Raw genomic sequence first — 22,995 nt, forward strand, 5'->3', positions numbered from 1 at the left:
AGAAAATAGAGGCGTCGGTGCTGTCGGTGTCCTTGTCAACATGAACTTGGCCATGAGCATTGATTCATTCGAATGTCTAACAACACAAATCAGACAATTACACTTGAATAGATGAATCGGACAATTACACTTGAATAGATGTGTCTCACTGCCGGCAGTTTCTATCTTCGTTGTTTATGCACCAACATCCAATTATGATAAAGGAGAAATTGAGAAGTTCTACATGAAGCTGGAGAAGTTCTATAAAGAAGACCACACCTTCTACAAGATCATTGTTGATGATTTTAATGTCAAGATAGGACCAAAAAGATCAGCCAAAGAACTCAACATCGAGACCCATGGCCTAGAATGGAACGAACAGGGTGATAGACTGTCTGAGTTCATCATGTTGACCAAGACCATCCATGGTAACTCACAGTTCCAGAAGGCTGAATCTAAACATTGGACATGGGAGTCTCCTGGTGAACAGTTCCACAATGAAATTGACCACATCATATTCAATCGACGGTTTTGCCTGACTGATGTTGCTGTTGTCCCAAAATTCCAAACAGGATCAGACCACCATCTCCTTCGTGCAAAATTCTACTTCACAGAGTGGGGAGAAAGGGCTGCAAAGTTTAAGAAGAGAACTCCCAGAACGACCACCAACTGGGAGCCCTTTGGCACTATTGCTGCTACATGGGAAGATGCCGTTGTTGACAACATTGACAAGGAATACAATCAATTGGTTCAGCACCTCCATGATTGTGCGAGGAACATCAAGAGAGATATAGCCACAAAAAAACTCCTGTTTTCGAAAACTCTTGAGCTTATTTGCCAATGTTGTTTGCCAATGCCTCCGGCAACCACAATCGAATGTCTGAGCTCACAAAGCACTGCAGAGATGCGATAAAGGAAGACCACAAAGAGAGAATAGCAGAAGTGCTGGTGATGTGGCAGAAGCCGGGAAAAGCATTTTGTAATGCCCGCCTGTCCTTTGCCAGCTACAAGACCAAGATGACTGCCCTCTGACATTCTGATGGATCTCTCACATCTTCCAGAAGGGCAATGGAGAAGACTATCAATGACTTCTACTCAGATTTCTTCAATAGCCACGTCCACCTGCCCACATACCAAATTCCACAGGATGATATATCGTTTCCAACATTCTCCCTTCCGAAATCCGACACGCCATTTCGTCAGTAAAGAAACGAACAGCACCTGGCCCGGACAAGGTCAGACCTGAACATCTGAAGAACCTGCCGTCAGTGCTCATCAATATACTGGCTCGTCTCTTCACATGCTACCTGTCTGAATGCAAGGTTCTGTCCCAATGGAAAAGCAGCAGGACTGTACTACTGAACAAGAAGGGAGACATCCACGACATTAGCAACCAACGCCTGATCTGCCTATCATCTGTCATCTACAAGTTGTTCAGTCGAGTCATCCTGAATAGGATTGGCAGAACACTAGATGAAGGAAAACCAGGCGAGCAAGCTGGGTTCCGCCAAGGGTTCAGCACCATCAACCATATCCACAGGATAACCAAGCTCATTGAGGTTTCTCGGGAGTTCAAGATGATGCTCTGTCTAACATTCATTGATTTAAAGAAGGCCTTTGATTCTGTTGAGATGGAAGCGGTCATTGAAGCCCTAGCCAATCAGCGCATTCAAACTCAATACACCAGGATCCTCCGTGAGCTGTATTTGGATTCACTACCAGGATCTCACCATTTTACAAAGAAATGATCATTCATATCAAGAGAGAGGTTCAGCAGGGTGATACAATTTCACCGAAACTCTTCAGTGCCACCCTCGAGAACATCATGCGACGACTGGAATGGGAAGAAATGGGAGTGAAGATAGACGGTCAGTAACTCCACCACCTCCGCTTTGCTGATGACATCATTCTAATAACACCAAACATTAGCCAAGCAGCACAAATGCTGGCCGACTTCTACCGTGAGTGTGGAAAGGTCAGACTACAGCTGAATCTCACGAAGACAATGTTTATGAGAAACAGCCTTGTTCCTGACACTCCATTCACTCTCAATGGAATGACCATCTCCGAATGCAACAGTATGTGTACCTAGGTCGAGAAGTCAATATGACAAATGACCTGGCACCTGAGTTGAGTAGGAGGAAGAAAGCGGCTTGGAGCGCCATCAAGAGTGTTGAAGAAATATCTAAGGACGAAGAACCTCTGGCTCCGGGCACATCTCTTTGATTCCACTGTTCTTTCTGCATTAACATGTGCCTCAGAGACCTGGGCCCTATGAAAACAGGATGAGAACGCTATTCGGGTCTCCCAAAGAGGAATGGAAAGAGCTATGCTTGGAGTATCACGTTTCACACAAATGAAAGAAAGAATCCGGAGTTCTGACCTCCTTCGACTTTCAATAATCAGGGATGCTGTCTTGTTTGCCAAGGTGTTGAAAATCAGATGGGCTCGACAAGTAATGAGATTTGGAGATGACCACTGGACTAGAGCCGTTACCAACTGCATTCCACAGGACGTCAAAAGACCATGTGGCCGCCCACCTACCAGATGGTCAGACTTCTTCGTCAAGACCCTGAATGATTGATTTAAGGCTCTTCAGTTTCCTAGAACGAACAGACGCCATTGGGCTACACTAGCACGTGATGGGGATGAATGGAGATGTTACTGGCACCCACTTGAGCAAATCGATGATTAACGGGAAGTCAAGTGATCAAGTACCAACCAAAGAAACAATCAAGAAACTATAGCAATGATCCCTGAAAATACACTGATGGAGGGATGGGTGTTGAAGTGCTGTATAACTGAAATCCAAATATGAACAGCCTTGTAATAGTCTAAAATGTGTTTTAAAAATCAAAGAAACAAACAAATAATAGAATGATCTTTCTTCTTGTCCCACAGTAGAATGTTAGAATTAGGTCTGAACTAATTCAAATGTTATGGAAGATACCAGAGCGTTAGCTTATGATTTAAGTACTCCCATGATAACATGGTATTCTCCCGTTGACACAGTGACCCTACGATGGATTTTGCTATTGTTTAATTTAGTTCTGGAAAGCCAGAGTCAGCAGCTATCTCTAGGAATCAAACAGTTGGGATATAGTTTGTCCCACAGGTAGGAGAGATTTCAAGTATTTGGACCTATAGTTTGAAAAAATTTCAGTCCATATGTTCAATCTGGTCAAAACCAATGGTTTCTATTCAAGTACAGGACCCAGAGAGAAGATAATTGCTACAGAATAAACAGAAGAAACAGGTCTCTGGATTGTAAATTATAGGTTTTTCTGTAGTTCATTAGTCTTCAGCCGTGAAGTGCAAATTTTCAAAAGCAATTTAATAATGGAGAAGAAAAGAACCATTCAGGTGGGGTTGTTCAGCCTTTATTCTGTGTCTGACTGGTGAGTGCCAAAGCCAGCTTTTTTCAGTGATTCAGTCAGCACTGTCTCTTAGGCCCTCTCTGAGGAGGTTCTGCTGTATAGGGACCATCCATCCGTGAACGCTTTCTAGAATTCCAGCATGCACAGGACTCTGCAGATAGGCCTCCAGATCCTGCTGGTGCTTCCTTCCCTCTCTGGTATCCTCCTTTCTCATTGCTGCCCATAGCCTGGGAGATGAGCACACTGTAGCATGCACTTGCTTCTGTAGACACTGAACCTGAGTCGGCTATTCACTGCTCTTTCCATGAATTCCGTGTTTGTGGGTGTTGTGTATATTCAAAATAGTTCAGTTTTCTCTGGGGTACCCTCAGGATACAGGCAGAATAACAGCCCAGCCTATGCTCTGGCAGCAGCATTGTCACTCTACCACTGTGGTTATACCATTGATCACTTGACTTCCTGTTAATCATTGATTTGCTCAAGTGGGCTCCAGTAACATCTCCATTTGTCCCTGTCACGTGCTAGTGTAGCCCAATGGCATCTGTTCATTCTAGGAACAGGAAGAACCTCAAACCGATCATTCAGGGTCTTGATGAAGAAGTCTGACCATCTGGTAGGTGGGTGGCCATGCAGTTTTTTGATGTCTTGTGGAATCCAGTTGGTAATGGCTCTAGTCCAGCGGTTGTCTCCAAATCTCATTATGTGTCCAGCCCATCTGAGTTTTGATGCCCTGGCAAACAAGACAGCGTCCCTCATTCGTGAAAGTCGAAGGAGGTCGGAACTCCAGATTCTTTCTCTCATTTGAGTGAAACATAGTACTCCAAGCAAAGCTCTTTCCAATCTTCTTTGGGAGACCCGAATAGCGTTCTCATCCTGTTTTCATAGGGCCCAGGTCTCTGAGGCGTATGTTAATGCAGGAAGAACAGTGGAATTGAAGAGGTGTGCTCAAAGCCGGAGGTTCTTCATCCTCTTAGCTATTTCTTCGATACTCTTGAAGGCATTCTAAGCCACTCTCTTCCTCCTGTGCAACTCAGGTGCCAGGTTATTTGTCATGTTGACTTCTCGACCTAGGTACACATAACTGTTGTATTGGACTACCAGGCCACGCAGTGCAGTGCTCAGAAGCCACCAGCACCAATCCTGAAAGTGGTAGGGGACCCTGAGTGGTACCTGGTGGTGGTCAGGGCGGATGTCCTACTGGGGACGGAACTTGGGGCCTCATGCATGTCAGGCACGTACATCACTCCTTAGCCTGTCTCCTGGCCCAGAGACCAGGGTAGTTAAAGAGATTACCCTGTGGGTGGTATAGAGCAGAGAGTGGGCTGGGAGTGTTAAGGGAGAAGTGCTCTGGGCTGGCAGTGAGCTATTTTAAGAGCATAGACGGAACAGCCTGTAGAGAGATTTAGCAAAACAAATCAGTCTGGAGCTCACTGCGAAGATGAGAAATGAGAGATGGGTGATCCTGAAGAAAATAACCCTGAGATTAAAAACGTGAAGTTTTTCTCCTACTACTTGGAAAAAGTTAATTCACTTGAGAGACTGTTTAATCATTCAAGTTAGAAAGCAAATCACTTCTGTTTCAGTCTTTAAAATGGGCTAAAAATCTCAGTAGTTTGAGTAATGAAAAACCCAATTTCAGAAACATGTTCCAGCAAATCAAAGGACTATAAGCCATACTGCATTGCCTTTCTTTATTTTGAGATTCTGAGAGAAGAGGCCTAGCTAGTGAAGAATAAACTCTGAGTTAGCAAAAAAAAAAAAAGGAAAATATACAAGAAGATGACATGGTTGGTAAGATGGTGTTACATACTGCGATTATGCAGAATAAGAGACTGTTAAGTGGGAAAAGGATTATTAATGTCCTTTCATTCTCTAATCAAATATTTAAATATTTTAACTTGAATTGCTAAAATTTGAGTTTTTAAAAATTAGTTTTTAAAAATGTATACTTGTCAAAACTATGAGTTGAGAACACAGTAGTTTTTTTTTTAATATTTTAGTGAATGATCACTGAGAAATTAGGCCTTTCACTATTAAACCACAATTGCACATCTGAGCTGTCATTAGACTATTGGTTGATATAGATTTTTTTCTTTTTTTTTTTTGCTTTTCTTGGGTCACACCCGGGGGGTCTTACTCCTGGCTCATGCACTCAGGAAATATTCCTGGCGGTGCTCAGGGGACCATCTGGGGTACTGGGAATCGAACCCTGATTGGCCATGTGCAACGCAAATGCCCTACCAGCTATGCTGTTGCTCCAGCCCCTCTTTTTTTTTATCTATAATGTTACTTCTAATTTTTCTTCCTTGTATATATCCCTTTTTCTTTTAATAAAGGAAAATTTGGACTAAATATATTAACACATCATTCATAAACAGAAACATATTGTTTTGAATAGCACAAAGTCAGCTCATTATCATGAAGCGTGTCTTAAATGGAATTATCCAGACAGCATGAAGTTTTTGTCCTTGTTGCTCTATGCATGGGAGATGCGGCACTCTCAAAAAGTCCTCAGGGATCCTGGGAAGCTCCCCCGATATGGGTGGCTGCCATGTGGGGTCATGTTGTGCCAGGGATCAAATCTGGTTTGCTACCTAACTCCCTGGCCCTGCTTTGCTTTCTTTGTGTTTGTTTTTTACAGAGATGCCTTTTGTTACAGCTGCAATTGAAATGCTGAGAGGTCAACCTTATGGATCATTTCTACATTGCGGGCCAACAAACCATAACTCTTTGCATTCTCTGTGTCAAAATACGCAAAGTCATTTGTGTTTTACACTCTGAAATGAAATGCCTGGAGTACTCTTGCAGGCAGTGTATCTAGAGTATTAAGTTCTCTTTCTTCAATAACTAATTTTCGAAATTCTCAAGTAGTTTTGGATTGGTAGAAAAAAATTATTATAAATTGTCAGAGTCTGTATTAAGGAACAGTTGCTTCTAATTGAGCAGGGACATGATTCTAGTGGTAAAGAACACTTTATACTAAGAAAATGAAAACAGTCCTTTGGAATCAGAAGTGAAGCTCCCGGAAGAGAACAAGTTAGGCCTCATCCATGAGTGAATCTGCTCTAGAATTGTATTCTAAATTTTAGAATTCCTGGGGTCACCTCTCATACTTTGCACCACTGGTGTACCAAGAGTAGCGCATATTTGATTGGATTTAACAAACATGTTTGTAATCTCTTATACAAGGGTTTAATGGCTCCAGGAGGAAATACAACAATCTTCACACGCTTTTCTCTAAGAAAACTTTATTGGACCATTTTAATGGATTATTCATAACCAGCAATACAAAATTAATTGTTTTGTTCTGCTTTGGGGGGGCATGATTTTGGATTTGGGGTGGAAACATTCAAAATATGGGGGTGGAAAGGTTCAATGGTATGGAATTGGTGTTTGAATATTATATGTAAAGAATTATTGTGAACAACTTTATAAAAATAAAATAAAATTTAGAAAAATAAAAAAAACAGTTCTCTTGGGGCTTCAGGCAAAACCATCCTTTTTATGGTTTGTTTTGCTTTTGTTTGTTATGTTTTTGTTTTGTTTTGTTCAATCAACTCAATGAAACAGTCAGACAGACATCCAGTAACACGACAGAAAAAATCGACAAATTACGCGAAGAAATGAGAGCAGAAATGTCGCGATTAAAAGATTCCGTAGTTGAATTGAAAAACTCAGTCTCTTCTCTCAACAATAGAATGACCGCAGCCAAAGAGAGAATCAGTGAGCTGGAAGATCAGCTGCACCAAGCCAACAGGCAACAACAAACAGTAGCAAGGGACTTCAAAATAGCTCTACAGAGAATCAGAGCCCTAGCAGATGATTTCCAAGAGGAACAACATTAGAATCACTGGACTACCAGAAGCTCAGGGAAACAATCCCAGTGAAAAAACCACGGTGAAACAAATCATTGCTGAAAAATTCCCAGAGCTCCACAATGCAGCCATTCAGGTTCAAGGAGCCCGAAGGTAGCCAGCTAAAAGAGACCCTAACAAAAACACTCCAAGACATATCATAGTTAGAATGATTGATGCTGCCGATAGAGATGCAATACTGCAAGCAGCAAGGGCAAAGAAGGAAATCACATACAAAGGAGCATCCCTTAGATTCACAGCAGACCTATCAGAGGAAACCCTCCAAGCCCGAAGGCAGTGGCGAGATATAGTGAAAAAACTCACTGAAATGAATGCTTCACCAAGAATACTCTATCCGGCTAAACTCTCCCTCAAAATCCAAGGAACGGTACACTATTTTCTAGACAAACAGCAACTCAGGAACTTCATAGACTCAAAACCAAACCTAAAACAAGGGCTAAAGAGGCTACTATAAGACAAGACAAACCCTACAAACACAACACACCCTCACAGAAAGATGACACAAAACCACATAACAATAATCTCTCTCCATGTCAATGGTCTAAATTCACCAATTAAGAGACACAGTGGCAAAATGGATTCAGAGACAGAACCCAACATTCTGCTGCCTACAAGAAATTCATCTCAACAGTCAGAGCAAACACGGACTCAAAGTCCAGTATCCGATAGCATTAATTTCGCATTGAAAAAGGTTAGAAGGGACAGTGAAGGCTATTTTCTCTTCATCAAGGGATACGTACAACAGGAAGAAATCACACTCTTAAATGTATACGCACTTAATGAGGGAACAGCTAAATATTTAAAACAACTGCTAACAAATTTTAAGGAGGACATTGCTAGCAACACAATAGTAGCTGGAGATTTCAACATCGCCTTATCATCCATGGATAGATCAACAAGAACAAAACTCAGCAAGGAAATATTGGCTTTGAAAGAAGAAAGAGAAGAGAAAGGGCTTATAGACCTATACAAGGCTTTACACCCCCAAAAGAAAGAGTACACATTCTTCTCCAGTGTGCACGGAACATTTTCCAAAATAGGCCATGTCCTAGGCCACAACACATACCTAAATAGAATCAGGAAGATAGAAATAATATCAACAACCTTTTCAGACCATGATGCACTGAGAATAGAAGTGAATCACACAGAGACACGGAGAACCAAATCAAACACCTGGAAATTAAACAACTCAATGCTTAACAACGAGTGAATTAGGAAGGAAGTCAAGGACGAAATCAAAAGATACTTGGAAACAAATGAGAATGAAGACACGAGCTACCAGAACTTATGGGATGCAGCGAAAGACATTTTAAGGGGAAAATTTATAGCTCTGCAAGCATATCTCAGGACAGAAGAAAAGATGCACATAAACAACTTGACTTCACAGCTCAAGATCTTAGAAAAGGAACCACAGAAAGAGACCAAATTGGGCAGAAGGAAAGAGATCATAGAACTTAGAGCAGAAATAAACGACATGGAAAACAAAGAAACAATCCGAAAGATCAATGAAACCAAGAGCTGGTTCTTCGAGAAAATAAATAAGATAGATAAACCACTAGCAACACTCACAAAGAAACAGAGAGAGAGAACCCTAATAAATAGAATCAGAAATAAGAACGGGGATATCACAACAGAAATCAAAGAAATTCAAAAGATCACCAGAGACTACTTTGAAAGTCTGTATGCCACGAAACAAGAGAACCTAGAAGAAATGGATAAATTCCTGGATTCCTATCATCTCCCAAAGCTGAATCAAGAAGATATAGAGTACCTGAATAGACCTATTCACATCAAGGAAATTCAAACTGTAATCAAAAGTCTACCCAAAAACAAAAGCCCAGGTCCAGATGGATTTACTAGCAAATTTTTCCAAACATTTAAAACCATCCTTTTTATGGGTTTTTTTTGGCCACACCCAACAGTGCTCAGGGCTTGCTCCTGACTCTGCACTCAGGGATCACTCTTGGAGGGTTTTGGGGACCATATGGAGTTCCAGGGTTTGAATCTGGGTCAGCTGCATGCAAGGTTCCTACTTGCTGTACTATCTTTTTGGCCCCAAGATATTGTTGTTATTATTGTTTTGATTTAGGGCTATACCCACGAATGCTCAGGTCTTACTTCTGTCTCTGTGCTCAGGGATCATTTCTTGCAGGTTCTTGGGAACAACACAGGGTTGCAGGGATCAAATCCAGTTCAAGGTGAATTCTCTACCCTCTGTACTTTTGTTCTGGCTGGGTATTCAAAAGTTTTATTTACAAATCCACTGCATACTTCGCTCTCTCTCTCTCTCTCTCTCTCTCTCTCTCTCTCTCTCTCTGTATATAAAATATTACTGATTCTAGTGCAAGGAGACAGAGAGTTCTGACATGATTAAATTTATCCTCAGGAAATATTTAGATCCACATGCCATTTGTTAAAAGATGATTTGCTGTAAATAATGTTGTGTAGCTCCTATAAACAGTTTTCTGAGTTAGGGTAAAAGAACTGTTTATTCTATTAATAGTGCTTATATTTGCAAGTCATCAAATCTGCCACAAATACTTTTACCACTCTATCCTCAAAAAGAAAATTGAAAAGTCATTTTAAAAACTGACAGCTACTCCCTCTCCCAGGTCAGTGAATATTCGAACCCGGGACTTCGCCTCCCCAACACACACGCCACAGGCGTCCTCTGGGACCCTGGGCTGCCCAAAATCCCTGAGCCCCTTCCTTTTCGTCCCCAACACTGTACCTGGTTTTGTCCCTCTCCCAGGTCTGTTCATACCCCCATACGAGGTATCTATAGGGGGCGTGGCCTCTGCAGAAGCGGGCATGGTCTCTTCAGAAGAGGGCATGGCATCTCCATGAGTGATCATGAACTATTTTGGGGCCTGTGGCCTCTAAGGTAAGGTAAATTACCCATACCCAGCAATCTCTTGTAACATCTTAGTCTCCACACCACCACACCAAACTGAAGAAACAACGCACATCCCCACAACAAGGAGAGGACGATGAAAGAGTCCAGAATCCTCAATAGGTATTACTCACATAAGGGAGCTATCTGATAAAGAATTTATATATGAAGCAATGAAGATGTTCAATGAACTCAATGAAACAATAAGTCAGATATCCAGTAAATTAAAGGAGGACATGAAAGAAACAATCGAGAAAATACAGGAAGAAATGAAAGCAGGAATTGAAAAGCTATGCACAGAAATGTCACAAATAAAGGATTCGGTAGATGAAATAAAAAGTTCAGTGTGTGCTCTCAACAATAGAATGGCTACAGCTGAAGACAGAATCAGTGAGCTGGAAGATGAGCTGCATGAAGCCAACAGACAACAACAAACAATGGCAAGAGACCTCAAAATAGCTCCAGAGCAAATCAGAGTCCTAGGGGATGATTCCAAGAGGAACAATATTAGAATCATTGGAGTACCAGAAGGTCAGGGAAACAATCCCAGTGAAAAAGGCACGGGTTAAAGAAATTATTGCTGAAAAGTTCCAAGAGCTGGACAATGCAGGCACCCAGATTCAAGGAAGAAAACATCCAACTCCATAAAAAAATGTGGCAACGAAATCAATAGAAACTTTTTCAAAGAAGAAACCCAAATGGCAAAAAGGCGCATGAGAAAATGCTCTACATCACTAATCATCAGGGAGATGCAGATCAAAACAAAAATGTGATATCATCTCACACCACAGAGACTGGCCCACATCCAAAAGAACAAAGCAACTGGTGTTGGCACGGATGTGGCGTGAAAGCAACCCTTCTTCACTGCTGGTGGAAATGCTGACTGGTTCAGCCCTTATGGAAAATAGTATGGACGATTCTCAAAAAATTAGAAATTAAGCTCCCATTTGACCCAGCAATACCACTCCTGGGAATATATCCCAGAGAGGCAAAAATGTACAATCGAAGTGACCTCTGCCCTTCTATGTTCATTGCTGCACTGTTCACAATAGCCAAAATTTGGAAAAAATCCGAGTACCCGAGAACAAATGACTAGTTAAAGAAACTTTGGTACATCTACTCAATGGAATTAGAAAAGAGGAAGTCATGAAATCTACATACAAGTAGTTCTACATGGAAAGTATCATGCTAAGTGAAATGAGTCAGAAAGAGAGGGACAGACATAGAAAGACTGCACTCATCTGGGGAATATAATGTAACAGAATGGGAGTCGAACACCCAAGAATAGTTGATATAATTACCAGCAGGTCTGCTCCATGGCTTGGAAGCCGCAGCACATTCTGGGGGTAAAGGTAGCTCAGATAGATAAGGGAACACCAAGTTAAGGATGTTTGGAGGACTCGCTTGGGATGCGAGATTCAAGCTGAAAGTAGACTATAGATTGAACACGATGGCTACTCAATACCTCTATTGCAAACTACAACACCCTAAAGAAAGAGAGAGCAAAAGGGAATGCCCTGCCATGGAGGCTTGGTGGGGCAGGGGTTGATGGAGTGGGCGGGGGAGGGCTACTGGGATCATTGGTGGTAGAGAATGGGCACTGGTGGAGGGATGGGTACTCGATCATTGTATAACTGAAACCCAAGCACAAACGTTTGTAAGTGTACAACTGTACTTCATGGTGTTTCACTAATTAAAAAAAAACTGACAACTACTGGAACTAGAGTAATAGTACAGTGGTTACATTGTTTGCCTTGCATAGAGTGGACCTAAATTCAGTTCCTCACATCCCATATGACTCCCCTCTGAACACCAGGAACACAGTCAGGAGTAAGCCCTGAGCATTGCAAGGCGTGGCCCCAGAACAAAAATGTAACAACTGTTCTTTCTTTCCCTGCCCTTTCTTGCCCCTCTTCTTAAACTATTTGCTGTCCCACTGGAGCCCCTGGTGGCAGGTGTGTAACTTCACAAAGGGGACCAGGAAGGAACATGGATAAGAGTAAGAGGGCACGTGTGGAGAAGAGGCCCAGAGCTGGGAGGTGCATCTACCACAGGAGCCTTGAGGCTGGCCACAAGAAGGAAGAGATTGAACTAGAAGCAATTTATATTGGGGTACAGCAGTCCAGAAAGGGGGGTGAGAGTTCCCATGCCAGGGACAACATGGCGTTGGGGAACTTGTCCAAATAAATAAATCCTGAACAACTTTGTAACTGTGTATCTCACTGTGATTCAATTAAAAAAAAAAAAGACTTGATAAACATAACATGTGCCTCTTTTAATGGAAGAGATATTACTGAGGCATCTGGCCAAACAAGAAGAGGATATGAGGGTGAGAAATTGGTAACTGCTAATTTCCTGAGTTTGATGTTTTGTTGTGATTGTCTAGCAGAAGAACTGTCTTTGTTTATATCAATTGCCGTGGAATTATTTGAGGGAGGAGGGGCATAAGATCAAAGTTTCTTGTGATTATTTGTAACATTTCTGTAAACTTGCTAATATTTCCAGATAAACATCCTTAAAAAGGATCTGTTATCATAATTGCTTAGGGTTCATTATTGGTAGGTATGTCTAATTATTTTTAGAGAAAAAGGCATTAGTATTCTCAAGTTTACTTTCTTTTTTTTTCCCTTGGGCTTTGTTTTCAACTTTTGAAATGCTATTTTATCATGTAAATCAACATCCTTAGGAGATTTCCCTCTACACTTTATTAGTGGTTAATATTGTCCAAACAAAATTATTACCCACTAGCTAAAATACTTCAAAAGCCTTGTGAAGGAAATATGGAAATTTGCTTTGAGTATTTTGCCTATTAAATATTTTTTTTGTCTGAGCTTTCTCTTGGGCTTTATGTCTTATGTGATTGAAGAATATTTTCTTTCAAGCTTCAACTAATCCTTTCAGGCACAGTTTTTATATTTTAGAATTCTTGAAATGTAGCTAATTCCTGCCAGTCATCAACTTAGTTCTGAACCTAAGCAAGAACTTGTTAAAATTTATGCATCTCAACCTGTCTGATTTTTCTTATGTTTTAGTTCACAACAGTGATGCATTTTGAAATAAATGTTATTTGAAAATCTTCTATGAGTGAAATTTCTGAGGAAGAACATTATAGATGACAAACACATATATACCAAAATGAGTAAACTTTTGTAGGAAGACAGGAACTTGAAGTTATTTTTGTAAGTTTTAGCTCAACACAGTTTCTGAACAGAATGATCTGTTTTGACTATTGGTTTTGTAACTTGACTATTACAACAGTGAATCAGGGATTTCTTCTGGCTCTGTGCTCAAGTATCCCTCCTGGTGGGAGGACCAGATATGGTGTTGGGAATTGTCTGGGTTGGCTGTGTAGAAGAGAACCTTATCCCCTGTCCTATCTTTCTAGCCTGGTGCCGTGTAATCCCATCAACGGCCAAGACTCAGAGACTATAAAACCTAGCTCCCGAGAATGCGGCCGCGCGACATCTTATTATCTCATTCCTACTTTGGACAAACTGGCAGGCTACCAAATGTAGCCTGCCCACACGGCAGAGTCTGGCAAACTCCCCGTGGCGTACCCAATATGCCAAATACCAGTAACAATGATGGGTCTCATTCTCCTAACCCTGAAAGAGCCTTGAATATGGCACTTTTTAAAAAATCTCAGGGCTAGGACGAAGGAGACGTTACTGGGGCCTGCTCGAGGCAATCGACGAACAACAGGGTGGTCGTGATCATGATCGTGATCTAGAAACTCATCTTGAGATATGGTCAAGCGTGTGTTATTTTTAGAAGCAAGGAGAAGGATCTCAAGCCTTCCAGTGATACAATGATGGTCTCTGGGAGTTGGACTCTGTAAGACAGAAATGCTGAGTTCTGAGAAGTACATGTCCCAATTATGACTTTGCTGTCTCTGGAATTAAAATCGCTAGGATCAAGGAAAGACAGCAGTATTCTGTGTATTGTCAAGGCAATAGCTGTCCATTGCCCGTGAGGAACTGATTGAAGAGTCTGACTAATACCTATGCTCTAAGAAAGTAATGAACTCTTCAGATAGGCTTGTACAAAAGGACACTTATTTTTGGCTGAATGTTAGGAGGAAAAACTAAATGTAGGCAGAAAATTAAAATAGCTTCTTAAAGATGCTCTAATTGCAAAAATTAGAACTGTCAGTCAATTAATCAAGCAGAAACGTTTGCTTTCTCTGTCTGTCTGGTGCCCCAGGTTTGCTGGAGCCCTTATCTTGCTGACTCTGATTGGCTATCCTATTCGTCCTGTCCTCTTGTTCCTCCCATTCACCCAATATGTTTGTAGAATGTGGACCAGTGTTACATAAGGCAACAGAACAGGGGAACGTATGAACGACTGTTTAGGGAAGTAACGGTGTAAAGTTTAGGACTGGAACAGAGCAAATCAGCCTGTTCACTCCCATCGTCCATTAACCCACTCTTGACTGAGAGTGGAAGAAAGTACAGGCTAATTTATCACTTTTTTTTTCTTCACTATTGAGAAATTTAAGCTAAGTTTTTCAGTACTTAAAAAAAACTTGGGAATAGAAAAGTAAAAAATACCAAGAAAATAAAAGACTACTGCAAAATAAGCATTTTTAAAGAATACTTTAATTGCATCTGATACTCCTCTAGGAAAAGGAGAAACTATAGCCTTGTTACCTTCTTTATCTATTTAATCATTTGTCTTATGCTTGCATTTCAGGAAAAACATTTTTTACTCCTAAAATACAGTTAACCATTTGCTATTCTATAGCATTTTAGTAAATTAGAGGTAAATTATGTGTCGATAAGGAATGCAAGCTTTTCAGTTTTCATTTAAAATACAGTTCATTAAGACACACACACCCCCCGCCCCCCGCAATGTTCCCTGTAACACAAAAGACAGAAGTGAGTGATGCTTGTCTGGAAATATTGAGTAGGAAGATAGAGTTTAAGGAGAAGGAAGTAATCGCTTTCTGTGGAATTTTTACTGCTGAGGAATGACCCAATAAGATTCTTCCTTCTTTCTTTTTAAGCACAAAGAGCTGGGATTTAATTGCATTATAATTGATTTAATCAACATATCCATGAAATAATAAACACCCAGATACTTTGTTCTCTTCTCATCATAAATGTGTCCGGGAATCAGCAGGAAGCACAGGAACAAAAAGCTTTTGCCATGAGGGAACCAGCAGGATAATCTTCCTGGGGAAACATAATGTGACAATCACAGATGGGATCAGGGCTTCTCTCTCCGTGGCCTTTCTTCTTGGCCAGACTGAGATTGGTCATTTTGTGGGATCTTCAACAGACTCTAAAAGGATAATGAAGCAAGGGGCACTAATACCTCCTCACCTCAATCTAAATCCAGCGTATTAGGGGGAAAATGGAAGAAAATCTTTTAGATGGAACTGGAATTTGGAGCCAAACTTCATCAGACACACTAGGCTTAGAAGGGAGAAGTTCCTCTCCTTTGCAACCAGCTCAATATCCCCCCTTTGTCCTGCACTTTGGAAGAAGTTGTTTGGAGGACTGTGTCCATTTCTGCTGTCACCAAAAGAAAACTGGTCTGGTTCTCTTTATATCCCCCTGTTCCCCAGGTGAAGAAGTATCCGCATTTTGAATAGAAAACTTTTAAATAATCACGAGGGGCATTTGTGAGGGGTATTCCAAGACCAGTTTCCTCTTCTTTTTATTATACAAAGTCTCCTCTGTTCTTTATAGATCTTTAGAACTGTAGCACTGTCCTCCCCTTGTTCATCGATTTGTTCAAGTGGGCACCAGTAATGTCTCCATTGTGAGACTTGTTATTGTTTTTGGCATATTGAATATGCCACAGGGAGCTTGCCAGGTTCTGCCGTGCGGGCGGGATAATCTCGGTAGCTTGCCAGGCTCTCTGAGAGAGACGAAGGAATCCAACCCGGGTCGGCCTCATGCAAGGCAAATACCCTACCCACTGTGCTATCTTTATAATTCAATTTCAAAAAGATGGCAGCTTTCTCCAGCAAGAAATTTTAATTTTCAGTGTTATTTGCTGATTGTGTGGTGCAGCATCTATGCACCTGCCTAATTCTACTCAGATTTCCCTGGATTGTTCAATGTAAATTTAACTCTGGGTCTGGTTACTTGGTGCATAGCATTACTCAGACTGCAGTGATTTTTTTAGGAACAAACACAATGAACTGAGGTGGTGAGGGACTGCCAGACAAGAGGTAGTGTGCTTCCTCCTGGTCTTGATTGAGCTAAGTTGTGAGGCTGGATTTTGGGGGACATTCTGCCATAATGTTGGGAAAGATTATGTGTCAACTCTGGGCCAGAATAAAGAAAAGGACAATGTAAGTGGATGGCACTGTGTGACTTCCTTGCTCTGAAGTTAGTCCTACTTATGAACATTTTACTAATGGGAATTCATAAATTTCCTGTACCTTTTAACTGAAGTTTCCTGGCTTTTCTGTCACTTGCTGAATAATGAAAACTTTTTTGACTTGGTGACTTTTGACATGTAACTTCTCTCAATATTGCTTCTATTACTTAAAAAAGTATTACACAGGTTATCCTAATAATGAAAAAATTTTAAAGTTATGATAAAGTGAGGCTGTGATGATCAAATGTTTTACCATAGTTCATGCTCAATAAGTATCAACTATTACCCTTGTACAAAAATAAATGATGCCATAATGCTTATAACCAGAACAGAAAACATTTCTAAAGCTCTATAAAATCTGAGTATCATTCTTTTGTCAACATTACACAATTCTTATAAGGCTCAAATGTCACTCTAGTTGAAATTTCAGTTTCCTCTCTCCTTATATTTGATAGAACGATCTAACTCCCTTAGGCTCAATAACTACTATTTCATAACTTCTTAGCTCATGCCAATTTGTTGTGGGACTAAACATAATTGAAGAATATAGCAATGCAAAAATATAGTAACAGGATCTTGAGAAACTATGGACCTCTTCAAATAGTATTAGAGGTTGATCAATAAGGAAATGATGACAGGGAAAATGAAAGTTTATTATAAGTGAATGCCAAAGACAAGACCAAAATTTAAATTTCGTTTTTTCTCAACTAATGAAGGACAATCAATAGTAGATATCTTCTCTACTCAAAATTTTGTCTTCCACCCTGTCTTCTTTGCTCACTAGTTCTCAGTTCTTACTTTTATGCCAACAACTCCAGTTAAGCCCAGTCTTTCACATATCAAAACCTACTCCACATCTCTATTGGTTAATATAGATATCTATATATCTCTATCTATATATATAATTTTTGGTAAAGATAATCCAGTAACTTAGACACTATACTCAGAATATAACTTTAATTTGCACACTTATTCAATAATGTGGTATAGTCTTTCTCAGACCTATTCCTTTTCTTCTAATTCTTACTATGAATGTCTTAGATTATGTCCTAAGTGTTTCTTGCCGTCAGTTTCTAATATATCTTAAGTTCCTGTCACTATGTATGATTTATTTCTTTCCTTCCTCTTTTTCTTTCTTAATGTTGCTACTTTTAGATTTATCTTTCCCAAAGAACAAACTACTATAGCATTACTCTCACTTCCCAGAGTCCACATTTTACTTTTGGAGATTGTTGCCAAATGCTAGTCACATAGATTTGTAAAATACAATATTTAAATTCAGGAACCTAAAATGTATTATAAATTTTTATTCTTCCAAGAACCTTAGACCAAATTCATCCTCCAAACTAACATCAAACTTTTACTATCACTTAAAGAAAGCAATTGCTTTAATTCCAAATATAGGTGAGACATAGTACCAAAACAAAGGGAGCACCTTTAAATCTAATGCATTATGTTCTGTGAAAAAAATCAGTCCCAGGCTGGAGATGCAGAACAGCAGGCAGAATACCAGCCTTGCATGTGTTTGACCTACTTTCAATCCCTGGCAGATGATTCCCCCAGCACAACTAGGAATGATCCCACAGAACAGAGCTAGGAATAAACCCTGAGCGTAGCCAGGAGTGGCCCCCAACCCCAAAACAATAATAACAGAATCAACTTTGCCAAATTGACTTGTCTTTCTCATTTCTACTCAGCCCAGTGAAAACTTACACTATTATGGGCCCATGGCAAACTTTTAGGAGCCCATGATTTACAGAATAAAGAGAAACTTCTAAAAACAATATTTGAGATCCTAATCCTTTAGCCTTATAGAAAACTTTAATTTATGCAGGCAAAATGTAATTCTTTATCATTTCTCAGATGCTGTTTCAAAGATTCTCTTTGTTTTTGCCTGCCTTTTCAGAATAGTAAAACTCCTGATGTTTCCTCACATCTTTTGCCCTCAATTTTCAACCCATCCTCACCAAGAACTTGATTGCTCGCTGTTTTCCTCTTCATAGTAGTTATTCTATAATTTATAATTAATCTTCTTTTCAGTGTTCCATTATAACCTGAATTTTATACCATTTATATTATGGTGGCCATGTATCACAATATTATTTCTTGTGCACAAATTTACTCTTTGGGTAATGATTGTGTCTTCTATTTATGATTATGCAGCAGAGAAATATGTGGGATTTGGGATACTCAATTTTAAGGAAAATAACATTTTCAGAAAGTATAAAAAATAATATCATTCCCGTGTCAAAGGTTTAGCAATGGAACATTCCTGTGCCAAGTAATAAGACACTATAGGCTGGAGAAGGCAAACATCTGATCCCAAAAGGCCAACAGGAAGGACTGCTAAGAGGGATAGTGATCCTCCCAAAGGAAGGACAGTCTGACATCCTGTGTCTATTTCTGTCTGATTGACACCGGACGAGGTGAGTGATGGTCACTGTGAAAGTCCTAACAGGGAGTCGGGGCCATTTTTCCCTTAACTGACTGGAAGGCTTACATTCCTGTGTAGTCTTGCTTGCAGAGGAGGAGAAACACCAAAGTCAGTGTTGAAGAGTGACAGTAAGACAAACAAAATCAGGCCAATGTGGGATGGGTAAAATCAGGACAATGCATACAAAATCCTTTTCTGCCAACTCATGTTATGCTGGCACATTTATTTCAAAGGATATAAGGGGAACGATATGTGGGGAAAGAATGAGTAGGCTATAGGGGTATGACTGGTATTCCTTTCCCAAACACCGGAGTCCTTGACTTGCTGCTCTAGTTTACAAGTAACAGTGCAGTGAGATAAAGAAGTGGGGAAGAAAAGCAAACAGACACTGTGAACCCATCTGCCAAAAAGAAATAAATTCAGAGTTCACACCACAAAATAAGTGCTATCTTTTTCAACTGCTGTTGAAATCTTGTGGACTAGAGGAAATGTTATCTATCTCTTGCCTATCATCTTTCATCTATCTAGCTATCTACTTGATAAATGATTTACAATTTCAACCAACTTGTCATGTCTCACAATGAAATTCTATGAATGCAGGAAGTTGCTGTGAAATTTACCTGGGCTGGGCTGGAGAGACAGTAGAGTGGGGGGGGGGGTGCTTGCCTGGCATACAGCTGACTCAGGTTCAATCTATGCACCAACGTGTGTCTCTTGGGCCCTACAAGTGGTCCTTGAGTACAGAATTAGAATTAAGCCCTGAAAACCCTCAGGTGTAGTCTCCAAACCCCCAAACAAAATGTAACCAAAACAAAAAAAGAGATTTATCTGGGCAATATATATCTTATAGAATGCTCTTATCTGGTAACTTGGTACTTGCTAACAGACAGCGTTGGCTTAGAAACTTGTATTTCTCTTTGATTTGAATTGTTTCCATGATAAATGTACTTTATTTTAAGAATTCTTTTTTAATAACACACCAAAATTATTTTTCAGTAAAAGTCATATAGGGGTTAGAGCGATAGCACAGTGGTAGGGCGTTTGCCTTACACGCAGCCAACATGGACGATCCAAGTTCGATTCCTCCGCCCCTCTCGGAGAGCCCGGCAAGCTACGAGAGTCTCTCGCCCGCACGGCAGAGCCTGGCAAGCTCCCTGTGACGTATTCGATATGCCAAACACAGTAACAACAAAGTCTTCAATGGCGACGTTACTGGGCCCGCTCGAGCAAATCGATGAACAACGGGAGGGCCTTTACCTTTACCTTAAAAGTCATATACAGTATTAAATGCTTAAAATATTTGTTCTTATAATGTGAACAGGATACTCATACACTTAAGGAAAACAAGTTCTCCAGGTGACACTAAAGCCTTCCAGTAAGTTTGTGTGTTGAAGTCCCTAAAGAACATTGAATTTCCACTTAAAGCTGCAGAATGTTAGATAACATTAAGGAGCCATAGAATAAGAACCGGGAAGGCATGATCCCTCCATTCAGGAGAAAGTGTGTTAATGCAGCTCGAAAGACCATTTTGCAAAGGTTCAGCATGTTCTACACAAAAAATCTATGTAGTGATCGACCTGAACTCAAGAAAAAAATCTGAAACTTTGTACACCTGAATATTCAGATTTTTATTTCACAACTCGGTGATATTTTATTTACAAGTGCAGAAGCCAGTGAAAAGAGAAGAAAAGGGAGCCTTCCCTTCTTCTCCCACTAAGTTTGTGGTTGATGGTTAATCTAACACTACAGAAAACAGCTTTGATATGGGTCGTCGGCAGGGCTTGTGGGTTGTGCTGCTCTTGGGCTCACAGAAAAGTTTCCTCCATTTTTTAAATTCGAAAACACACTTTCCTGAGAAAGAAATTGATTTAGGGCGGACCAGACAAGCAAGATAGAAGAGTGCTTCAGTGAATGGCATTCCTTAAATGAAGATCTGGGCACAGTCCTGGAAACTAATGAATCAGTTACTTTCTTCCACTAGGGAGACAGAACCCTTGATGAGCATGTGGGGCTACAGCAAAGGGCAGACACATGGCATTCAGGGGAGTGGTTCCCCACTAGTGCTTCCCCACTAACTCCTGCTAGCTGCTTTCCTTTCTTTGAGCCTTTCTGGAGGTACCATGTTGGTTAGTGTTTCTCACAAACTGAATACATCCCTTCCAATTATCACAACTACAATAGACACCAAGCAATTGAGAGGAGAAACTAATTTAACCTGCAAGCATTTCAGGGTGCTCTTTAAACTATTTAAGCAGATCCCAATGATTGACAAAGTAGTATCAGCGTCACCATAGAAACCAGAAGTGTTTTACATAGTCTTAAAAGGATCTGACACATTTTTCGAAAGATCAGCATCCCTCCACCCTCCACCCTGCATCCCACCTGCAGTTCAGAGTTCTCTGGTGTGTGTTATCTCTAGCAGCCCTTGATCTTCATATTTTAAGATTTGTTTCACTGGTGACAGAATGAGTGAAAGGTGCTTTTTCTACTCAAACATTTTGCTCGTTATCTCAGCCTCGCAAATGACAGCTGATGTGAATGTTTCTTCCATTTGGCTTTGGTATGGCTCCATTTCATGACCCATTGAATACTAACAGACCAGTCAAACTGTGGCAGAAGAGTTAGAATGCTTCGGGTCAGAACTGGGCACTGCAGGGCAGGGTAGAACTCAGAATGCAAAACAGGAGTCCCGTTTTAAACTCAAATGCTCCTTTATTCTGATTTCCAAGCACTTGAAACTTTGTGTACAATATTGTTCCTTTAATTCCGAGGGCAGAGAGTGAAGGGAGGTGGCGTTTGAGGGATCCAGAGCCCTGCATTTGCTTCACTTCTGTACTTCTCGTCAACCAACGCTGCAGGAACAACTGTGCTCTTCTGTTAATTCGAAGATTCTTCTTACAAAAGGCAAATATTTTTCTTGGGGTGAGTAAACAGAACAAATCTGAGCAAATATCAGTTCATAAGTCCTTTGGTACTAAATTCCATGTGTTCAGAAGCGTTTTCTTGCACTGGCTGGGGTAGAGAGGTTAACCCTTTTGTTTAGGTGTATTTTTAGTGAAATAAGTCAATTAAATTCACCAGACTGAGGTTTGATGAAGCTAACTAATTAGTCTACAGACATTCTACTTCTGACTTAAATTCTTTTGACCCTTTAAGGCTACTAATCAGCTCATTTGGTGAACAGCAGGCGCAGACATCCCCCTGAGGTGGCAGGTGGTCCTGAGGTCAGGCTAATTTGGAGGATTTTGTTCAGTGACACCCACTCTGCTTCTGTCTCCCCCATCCGAGCTTTTGCTTTAAAAAACTCCAAAGCTACAGCTGGCCTTGAAGAATAGGACAATGACTACTCAGACATCTAAGTTCACAAGATGCTTATGCTTTATTGAATGTGTGCATTTCTTGTTGATCATCAATAATTTATACACATCCACGGATGTACACACATGTACAAACATATTTACACATGCATACATATGTGCATATGCACATGCATATACTATGGGTCCTCCTAAATTTTTAATTTTTTCCTCAAGCTATTTCTAACTACACTGAAACAATTAGTCACGCCATCTCTATATTCTTTGCTGTTTGTCACCTAAGAATAAAACATTCTCTTACATCATCACAATACTATTTTCAGCACAAAGAATTTTAAATAATGTAATATGCAATAATATATATCACACTAAATATTATGCTTTTCAGTTGTTTCTTAAATGTTCATTATTGCTTAGAAATATAATAAAGATCCATGTGATATATTGTCAGTCATTTTTCATGCTGAAATCACTTTTTCATTTTTTATGATTGTAACAGGAAGTGTTCAGTCCAGTGGTCTTCGAATGTCTCACAGTTGGATCTTTTTTTTATTTTCCCAATATGGTTAGATTCTAGAAATTTTGTTGGTTACATAGGTGGTGCTATATATTTTCCATTTTATCATCTTTCAATGCAAGTAATACTAAAGTTAATCCCTTGGCTAAGATAGTATATGAAGTACCTCTTTGATAACAATGCCACTTCTTTTTTATTAATAACTAGCATATCAATAAATAAATCTGTGTGGTGGTTTTGTTGTCATGAAAATAATTAATGGATGCTCCT

The sequence above is a fragment of the Sorex fumeus genome, unplaced genomic scaffold (assembly GCF_029834395.1).
Source record: "Sorex fumeus unplaced genomic scaffold, SorFum_2.1 ptg000018l, whole genome shotgun sequence".
Classification (NCBI taxonomy): Eukaryota; Metazoa; Chordata; class Mammalia; order Eulipotyphla; family Soricidae; genus Sorex; species Sorex fumeus.